This window comes from Phoca vitulina, unplaced genomic scaffold (assembly GCF_004348235.1).
Source record: "Phoca vitulina isolate PV1807 unplaced genomic scaffold, GSC_HSeal_1.0 scaffold19, whole genome shotgun sequence".
Taxonomy (NCBI): Eukaryota; Metazoa; Chordata; class Mammalia; order Carnivora; family Phocidae; genus Phoca; species Phoca vitulina.
Genome location: NW_022589722.1, coordinates 27,907,383 through 27,916,540, shown reverse-complemented (window position 1 = coordinate 27,916,540; position 9,158 = coordinate 27,907,383). Strand labels below are relative to the sequence as shown.

General features: G+C 53.3%; 1 long non-coding RNA gene across 1 annotated transcript; it reads right to left on the bottom strand.

Moving 5' to 3' along the window:
* Positions 1-271: 271 nt before the first annotated feature.
* LOC116640049 lies at positions 272-4,347 on the bottom strand. Its single transcript, XR_004300955.1, has 2 exons — positions 4,019-4,347; positions 272-1,500 (listed from the first exon to the last, which is right to left on the bottom strand). It is a non-coding gene; the product is annotated as an uncharacterized LOC116640049 (long non-coding RNA).
* Between the last annotated feature and the right edge of the window lie 4,811 nt (positions 4,348-9,158).

Genomic DNA, 9,158 nt, shown 5'->3' with positions numbered 1-9,158 from the left:
TCCCGATTAGGGGGAGGGGGTGAGAGCTACTGGTTTCTAGTGGATGGAAACCAGAAATGCTCATTATCCCACAGCACACAGGACAGCCTCCCCCAGCAGAGAACAATCTGGGCCACAATGTCAATAGTGCTGCTGCCGAGAAACTGCTTTACCTTCCCTGGAGACAGGTGTCCCCGTCCCTAAAAAGGGGAATATTGCACTCTCATAGTTTATGAAGATCCAATGAGATGACAGACATGATCCTCCCTTCAGAAAAGGAGAGAGTCCTGCAAAAATGGTCATGAAGTCTTTATTATTGCAAGAAACTAAGAGGGGAGCTCCAGAGGAGGAGAGTGAGACAGGCTGCCAGTCACACAGGAGGAGGGCTCCCTGGTGGGGCTGGGGGGGGGGTGGGAAGGGGGTGCTGGGGTATACAGTACCTGAAGGTGCAGTACAGGGCAGGGAGGAACTGGAGGGCAGGGGCCTTGGGGAAGGGGAGAGATAGAAAAGTCTGGCAGACGGAGGGAGGTAGGAAGTGCTCCTGGTGGTCGCCGGGGCTACTCACAAGCTCGCCCTATCCCCACCACCTCCCACTCTGCCTCTCACACACACAGACCTGCATCTCCCCCCCCCCCCACATGCTTCTCCTCTTCCCCCAGACACTCTCTCTCTCACACACACACATACACACACCATCCTTCCTCTGTGGCCTTACCCCTCTGCCACCCCATCACACACTCTCATCAATGCCAAGCCTGAGTCCAGAGGGGTGGGGCGGGGCTGGACCAAGCAGACGCCGCTCCAAATAGGGCCTTTTCCTTGGGTCTGCTTTGAAGTCGGCCATGTGAAGCTGCAGGGTGGGTGCCTTGGGTGGCGGCGGCCGCTGAGCGTCACCAGGGATTCAGTGGGGAAGTGGGACTCTCTAGATTCAGGACAGGCAGGGGCAGCGGTGCCTGACTCCAGGTGAGGGGCAAGAGTGCTGGGCAGCACAAAGGCACTGGGGGTCAGTGGGGGATTAAGCCCAGAGCTGGGGAGGGCAGGTGTGGGGTGAACTGGCTTGATGTGGAAAGCAAGCCCTGGGCCAGCAGCAGTGACACCTTAAGGTACCCAGGTGCCCCATCTCAACAGGTGCAGCCAGGGTCCACCCCGAGCGCCCGGAAGCCTCTGCAGGGAGGGTCCAGGCAACAGAGGGATGGCCTGGAGGACCAGGGGTCGTCCTTTCTCTGCCCCAGGGTCTCCAAGCTGGGCGAAGCAGGGGAGGGCGCCCGGTGGCCGCCACCGGGCACCGTCGCGGGTCAGCTCAGACCTCTGGCCCTCCGAAGGCCAAGTTGTCGCGGACCATCAGAGTCTTGCGGAGGTCACGGTCCACCAGGGGGCGCTGCATGCGCCACTTGTGCGCCTCCTGCAGGCCAGGCTCGAAGTAGTAGATGCAGGCGCCGAAGCCCACCAGGATGAGCACCGAGATGACCAGGTAGACGGGCACGAACCAGTCCAGGAAGTGCGGCATCGCGGCGGCCTCAGCTGCCGAGACAGGGCGGTGAGTGCTGGCGGAGGCGCCCCTTGTCCCACCTGCCAGCCCGGAGGGACACGCGCGGGCTTCACAGAGCCACGAGGTCCGAGCATCACCTTACAGATGGGAAGGCTGAGGCCCAGGAGAGTGGCGTCCGCCCCCTGCCCCGGAGCGAGAACAGAGCTGCCCCCATCACAGGGACCCACCTAGCTCCTACTCACCCTTGAAGAAGGCAGCTTGTAGCTGAGGGCGGGACCTGGCTCAATCCCTGAGGCACAGGTGCCTCAGGCAAGTTGCCTAAACTCTCTGCTCTCAGCATCCTCGTCCCCTGTGAGGAAGGGGACTCGGACAGAGCCTAGTGGGGATTCAGAGCACTCAGTAAAGCTCAGCTGGGGCCATGCGTCCTCTGAGCCACCCCTCCCGGCCCTGACTGCGCAGTTGCAGATGCTGCCACTTGCCAGACCCTCACAGATGAGTGGGTCCCCAGCCACCCGCACATCCTGGCTGGGTGTGGCTTGGTGAAAGCGAGCTGAACAAACATCCATCCCCAGGGGATCGGGTTGGTGTCAACAGGGTCTGCACAGGCACCCGAAATTCAGGCCCAGGCCCAATTTCATAATTATAACACTGTGAACACAAGCACCAGCCCAGAAAACTTGGGCCTCAGGCTTCCACATCTATAAAGTGGGCATGAAGATAGCACCTGGACCGCTGGGCTGTTGTGACCGTTAAATGGGTTAATTTATGGAAAATACTCAGAATTAGTGCCTGGCCCATAATCCATGCTACATAGTTCTTTGTTCTTACTCTCTGAGCCTCAGTTTCCTTATCTGTAAAATGGGGATAGAAGTAGGATCCATTTCTTAAGGTCACTGTGAATGTTTGACAAGATAAAGCCTAAAGAGCATTTAGCACCACGCTGCATGGCCCAGAACCAGCCCTTGTCTTACCTGTTGTTATTTCCAGCCAACCAGAGGCAGGAAAGCAGGAAAATGGAAGGTAACAGGTATAAGGTGCTTCACGAACGTTACATACACCCAGACCCCTTAGAATGGCCCAAAGTTACCCACAGCTGCACTCTGCCAACCTCTCCAGCCTCATCTCCCAGCCCATGTGCCGTCATATGGAACTGCTCATCAGTCACCTGTGTGTCCCTGGGGGTCCTACAATCTCCATCTTTCATAGGATGGAGATATCCTTTTCATTTTCATTTTCCCTGGGGTGTCCTTTGTACTGTGTTCATGGGGCAGGCTCCTACTCATCCTTCAAAAGCCAGATCACAGACCATCTCTTCCAGGAATGGGATAAAGTAGGACCCATTTAACCCACCCTCAAACCCTTCCTGAGGAGTAAAAAAGGGGGAAGGGTGAGGAGCCCCACCTCTGCTTGCCAGGCAGGGAGAGCCCTATTAAGATGTGTTCACAAATCACGAGGCCTATGCGGTAGGTGTTACTGTCTACATTTTACTGAGGCCCAGATGGGTTCACTAACTTGCCCTGGGTTACCCAATTGGGAGGTGACTAAGAGCTGGGCCCCAAGCCCCCAGAGATGTCCTGAGGTTTGAGTCCTCCAGGGTGGGTAAAGACACCTGAGCAGAATGAAATGAGCAGAGGCCCACCTTGGCTTCTGGGGAAGGAAGAAAGGGGATGAATGGAACGACTCCAGGGCAAGCTAAAGAGAAGCCTTAGCTTCTCAGACCTCTGTCTCCAAACTCCAGCCCCTCTTGTCCTGCTACTTCCAGGTGGGTCTTCAAGGTGGGCTGTGACCCCCGGGGGGAGAGAGATGCTGCTTCACAGTCCCACATCCATCCCAATGCTTGCCCCTGCCCCCTCCAGTGTCCCCACTGGCCGCTCTGAAGCACGGACAGTGTCTCAAGGTGCCCTACTCATGGAAAAATAAAATGAAGAATGCTTAGCCATGCTCTCCTAACCATCTGCCTTTCTGGAGAGCCGAAGAAGAGAGTTCAAAATTGCTTTGGTGCAGCTGGGTTGAGGGGAAGTCAGGAAGAGGGGACCCCAAGCAGGAAGGCTGCTCCAAATGAACCTGACTGAGGCTAAAAGATTTGTGCCGCACCCCTGGCCGCAGGCAGGACCCCAGTCCCCTTGCAGCTTAAACATGAGAATGAGGGACTTGAGCAGAGCTGAAGCCACTCGGGCTGCAATGGTGTGGATCTATGGAGGACAGGTTAGAGTCCCCCAACCTCTCAGCCCTGTGAACAAAACCCCAGGCATTCCCCGGGCAGACTGAGGACCCCTAGACCTTCTCCTGGATTCTCAGGGGACGCCTAGCTGAAACAAATCACTCGCTGGCCTTCTGCGTGACCTCGGCCGCACCTCACCCCCTCTGGGTTTCAGGGTTCCCCATGCACTGTGACAAGGTGGGAGAGGGGGTTACCAGATGATCTATAAGGAATTTTCCAGCCCCATTCTAGCCAAAGGACAGTGTGAGGGTTGTAGGGCCCCGCTGCCTGCCTCCCAAACCACTGGCAGTCCTCGGTGTCCCCTCCCCACCGCATGCCCGCAGACCCACCTCATGCCCTGCAGATGCCTGTTCCGGGGGCTCTGTGCTGAGCGCACCACCTCAGCCTGAGCAGCTCAGCGTCGGCCTGCAGACTCAGTCGCAGCTGCTGTCCCCAAAGACACTGCCATCTGCAGCCGCCATGGGAGCTGGAGGCAGAGAAAGGGCGAGGCCAATGTCCCCCGTGGGAGACTGAGCCTCTCAGGCCCCGGGGCTCGGACTGACCAGGAGGGGGCAGTCCTGTGCTGGCAAGGCACACTGGTACCTCTCCCTGCCCATCCGAGACCCTTCCCTCTGCCCCCCACCCTCAGGATGGCGGGAGGCGGGACGTGTCTCAGCCAATCAGCAGACTGGCAGAGCAAGGGCTTTATCCTCCGTTGCCCTGGCAACCAGCCTTCTCTTCTGGATCCCTCGCACTGTGCACGTGGTACAGAAATGACAGTCAGGGCAGGGTTGGGAGAATTCGGGGAGGGACAGGAACCACCCAGCAGACTGCTGGGCCCCATGTTTGCTGAGCCTGGAGAGGAGGAGACCCCAGCTGAGATAAACGGAAGGGTTTGGAGGCTTGCCATTTGCAGGAAGGGAGAGATGAGGGTCCCCAGCAAGCGGATGAGGACACAGAAGTAGTGACTAGTAGAGCCAGGGAAAGTCATATGTTGTAGAGGAAAGAACCAAGACTGAGACTGAGACTCTGGACGCATTGGTCCAATGTAGACACTGCTTTCAGTGCTTTATTCATAGTATCATTTATCCGTCATCCAAGGTCACACAGCAAGAAAGTGACAATGCCAGAGTCAGAGTCCTAGGCTGGCCTTCAGGCCCCCACACAGGGGCTGCCTCTCCAGCTTCTGCCTCACCAGCCCCACGGTTCCCCTGGCTGGGATATAGGCTCAGATGGTTGGGACTCGCAGGCACTGAGCATCCCCACATCCCAGGCGTGGCCCCACACACCATTCTGTCCGTCCTCCAGCTGATTGATGTTGAGAGCCCATCTGGGGTTGAGGCAGCTACAGCTCAGAGAGGTGATGCTGCTTACCTTCTCCTTCCTCTAGGTCACCCAGCTCCTCAGTGACAAAGCCAGGGAGTGGGGGTGGGGTAAGGGGCCCACCTCCCAAGCCTGGGTCTTCCCTCCTGTGCTATAGACAGAGTGTCAGCAAAGTGCCACGCACCCAGTGTGCATTCTGTAAACATCAGTGGTGATTGTCTCAGAAGAGAGAGCAGCCCCAGAGGCCTATGGGGCAGGAAAGAGGCTTCGAGGAAACACGTCCCCAGGGAGTCCATTCCCAGAAACCTGAGGACGGGCAGGTGGGAAATGCCGTGGGGAGAGATGCCTTAAGGACCATGGGCCCCCCACCCCACAGAGACCCTGCCAGCTCTGGGACCATCTGGACCCCTGCAAGGGTGGTGAGTCCTCTCCAGCATATATAGGGCAAGGGGAGTGAGTTTGCATTCACAGGGGGATTTGTAATGAGACCGAGTACATATTTAGTAAAATACAAATCTTAAGTGATGAATGTTTACCTGTGTGTACAGCTGTGATCAATGCCTCAGGGATTTGCATCTCCCCGGACTGTTCCCTCCTGCCTGTTGCCAGTCAATACCCCCTTCCCAAAGGTACCCACTGATTTCTATCACCATAAATTAGGTTTTCCTGTATTTGCATTTAATGTAAATGGACTCCTACAATATGTACTTCTGTGTCTGGCTTCTGTCACTCAACACAATGCTTTTGCTACTTAACCGATGTTGCTACGTTGATCAGTGTACCACAGCTGGTTTATCTGTTGACCACTGAAGGACATTTGGGGTGTTTCCAGTATGGGACTATTGGGAGCAAAGCTTCAACAGTCTGGAGTGGGAGGACAGAGAGGGGTTGGGGGAGGGGCACGGAGAAACTTTCGGGGATACTGGACATGTGCATTACATTGATTATGGTGGTGGCTTCCTAGGTGGACACGTTGACCAAAACTTATCAAACCATAGAATTTAACTATGTGTAGCTTATCCTATGTCAATTATACTTTGATACAGCTGTAAAAAAATATGATCAATGGCCTTTAGATATTGTTTTAGCCACATGATTCTTTATTCACACACATTTGGGAAGCTCAATATATAATAGAGGTAAAGCCTGAGCTGCTTCTGTTAAATAATGGGGTGGGGTTTCTGGACCCTACCCATGCAGCTTCCCCTTGTCCCTTACAGTATATCCCTGAGGCATCTCCCCAGAGCTCCACAGAAGCCAATTTGAAAAACACTATCCCAAAGGGTGTCTGATGGCCCTGCCCGGGTGTTCTTGATATAAGAATCTCCAGGCCTGGGTCTGGCCTTCCTGCCCATCCCCACTCTTCATCGCAGTATGGGTCCCATACACAGCTCTTTTCTATTGCACTGCCCAGGTGACCAGCACCAACTCACTTTCACTCCTAGGCCAACAGTCACCTCCCCGGCCAAGTGTAGCGGTGGCTCCCCGGGGACCCTTCATGCATCCGGGCTCCTGCTGCTCCCTGGGGTGGCTCTCACCAACTGTGTGGCTGTAGGTGTTGTAATCTGTCCATCTGCCACTGAGCAGGGATGGCATCTCTGGCCTGGCCCGAGGCAGGCACTCAGCATATGCTGATTGAATGGGTCTCAGCCCAGCCCCTTCTAGAAAGTGCTACCAGGGCCAGAGTCAGTCACCTCTGCAGCCTCCTCTCTCCCCACTTTCTCCTCACTCCATCTGTTTCAGCCCCTGGCCTCCTCACTGCTCCTCAGAAGCCTCGGGGATACTCCCCCTCAGGCTCTTAGCGTTTGCTGCTCCTTCTGCCTGAAACCTCTTCAAGATACTTAACTGGCTCCTCTCTCGCTGAATTCAGGCATCTGCTCAAACATCACCTGCTTACAGAGGCCTCCCCTGACCTAAAGTAGCTTCTTCCTGTCTGTCTCTATCCCCCAGGTCACCTTACTTTATGTTCAGAGTACTCATTACCATCGGACTTTTGGGGAGTCCCCTCCACACCCCGGGCAGGAGGAATCCAAGCCTGTCTGTGCTGGGGCAAGAACTCCATGAAGCCATGTACTTCCAGCTCTTTCTAAGCAAGATATAGTTTGGTCCACAGTGAGAAGGATGTAGATTAGACAGGGATCATGCCTCTGCTCTCCCCGACATCACAGCACGGAACACACTGTGTGATCAGGATCTGGCTCCCCTACTCCAGAGTTGATATACAATGTCTGATTCATCTGTATTCTCAAGGTGGGACGAAGGGTCTGCCGTAGGAAATGATGAAAGAATCCCTGCTGAGAATTAATCAATGGATGTAAATCAATCCATTCATTCAACAAATAATTACCGAGCAACTACCATGGGCCAGGCACTTTTTAAAGGGCTGGACATACAAAATGACAAAGTCTCTGCTCTCCTGTGTCTTATGCTGTAGCTGGAGAGACAGACAATGAGCAAGTAATCATATAACTGTTGGGAGAAGCAATGGGCCATGGGCCCTGCACATCCCTGCGCGTTCCTGCTGGGAATGCCAGGAGAGCAAGGCCCTCAAAGCTCTCTACCCAGACTATTTCTCAGGGTTGTGTTTGCAGCAAGCAGCCTTGAGGGAGGAGGTGGCCTCTCCCCCCACCCCGACAAAGAACAGGTATGCCTACCACTCGCTATAAAAGCGATGAATCTCTGGGAGCCTGGGTGGCTCAGTTGTTGGGCGTCTGCCTTCGGCTCGGGTCATGATCCCAGGGTCCTGGGATCGAGTCCCATATCGGGCTCCCTGCTCAGCGGGAGGCCTGCTTCTCCCTCTCCCACTCTCCCTGCTTGTGTTCCCTCTCTCGCTGTCTCTCTCTCTGTTGAAAAATAAATAAAAATCTTAAAAAAAAAAAAAAAGCGGTGAATCTCTAATCCCTGTGTTCCTCTTCTATACTGCCATCATGAGGTCTATAGGGCTCCATGGTGGGTCCTTTGCAGGGCTCGGGGGACATGGGGTACTGACACAAACACATGTGAAGCCCCTGCTACTGTTCTTACCATGAGTAATAGGAAACAAACTAGACAAAATCCTTTGTCTCTTACTCAGGAGTTTCATCCATGAAACAGTAACACACTATTACTAAACAATACTAAACAGTAACAGTTTATTAGTTTGTAAATATTGTACAATCTCAGAGGCTGTACAGTTCTTGACCACATGTGAAGTGGAGATTAGTACTGTTGAGAAAAATAGAGCAGAAAAAGGAAGACAAGGAGCATGGGGGAGACCTGATATTTTTTAAAGATAATGGAGGTTTTTTTTTGATAATTTATTATTATTATTTTTAAGTATACTCTACCCCCAAGGTGGGGCTTGAACTCGCAACCCCAAGTTCAAGAGTGGTATGCTCAACCAGCTGAGCCAGCCAGGCTCCCCAAGACTTGCTGTTTTAGATAGGATTGTTAAGAATTCTTAAGGCCCCTCTAAGAATTTTTTTAATTAAAAAATAAAAATTAGGGGCGCCTGGGTGGCTCAGTTGCTTAAGCGACTGCCTTCGGCTCAGGTCATGATCCTGGAGTCCTGGGATCGAGTCCCGCATCGGGCTCCCTGCTCAGCAGGGAGTCTGCTTCTCCCTCTGACCCTCCCCCCTCTCATGTGCTCTCTCTCTCTGTCAAATAAATAAATAAAATCTTTAAAAAAATAAAAAAAATAAATAAATAAATAAAAATTAGGGGTGCCTGGGTGGCTCAGTCGGTTAAGCATCTGCCTTCAGCTCAGGTCATGATCTCAGGACCCTGGGATTGAGCCCCATGTCAGGCTCAGCTGAGAGTCTTCTTCTCCCTCTGCCTCTCCCCCTGCTCATGCTCTCTCTCTCTCAAATAATAAAATCTTAAAAATAAAAAAAATTAGGGGCACCTGGGTGGCTCAGTCGTTAAGCGTCTGCCTTCGGCTCAGGTCATGATCCCAGGTCCTGGGATGGAGCCCCACATCTGGCTCCCTGCTCGGCGGGAGGCCTGCTTCTCCCTCTCCCACTCCCCCTGCTTGTGTTCCCTCTCTCGCTGTGTCTCTCTTTGTCAAATAAAAAATAAATAAATAAATAAAATTTTAAAAATAAAAATTAATAAACATTTAAAATATTTTTTAAATAAAAAATAAAATTAATAGATAAAATTTTAAAAATAAAAAAAATTTTTTTTCTA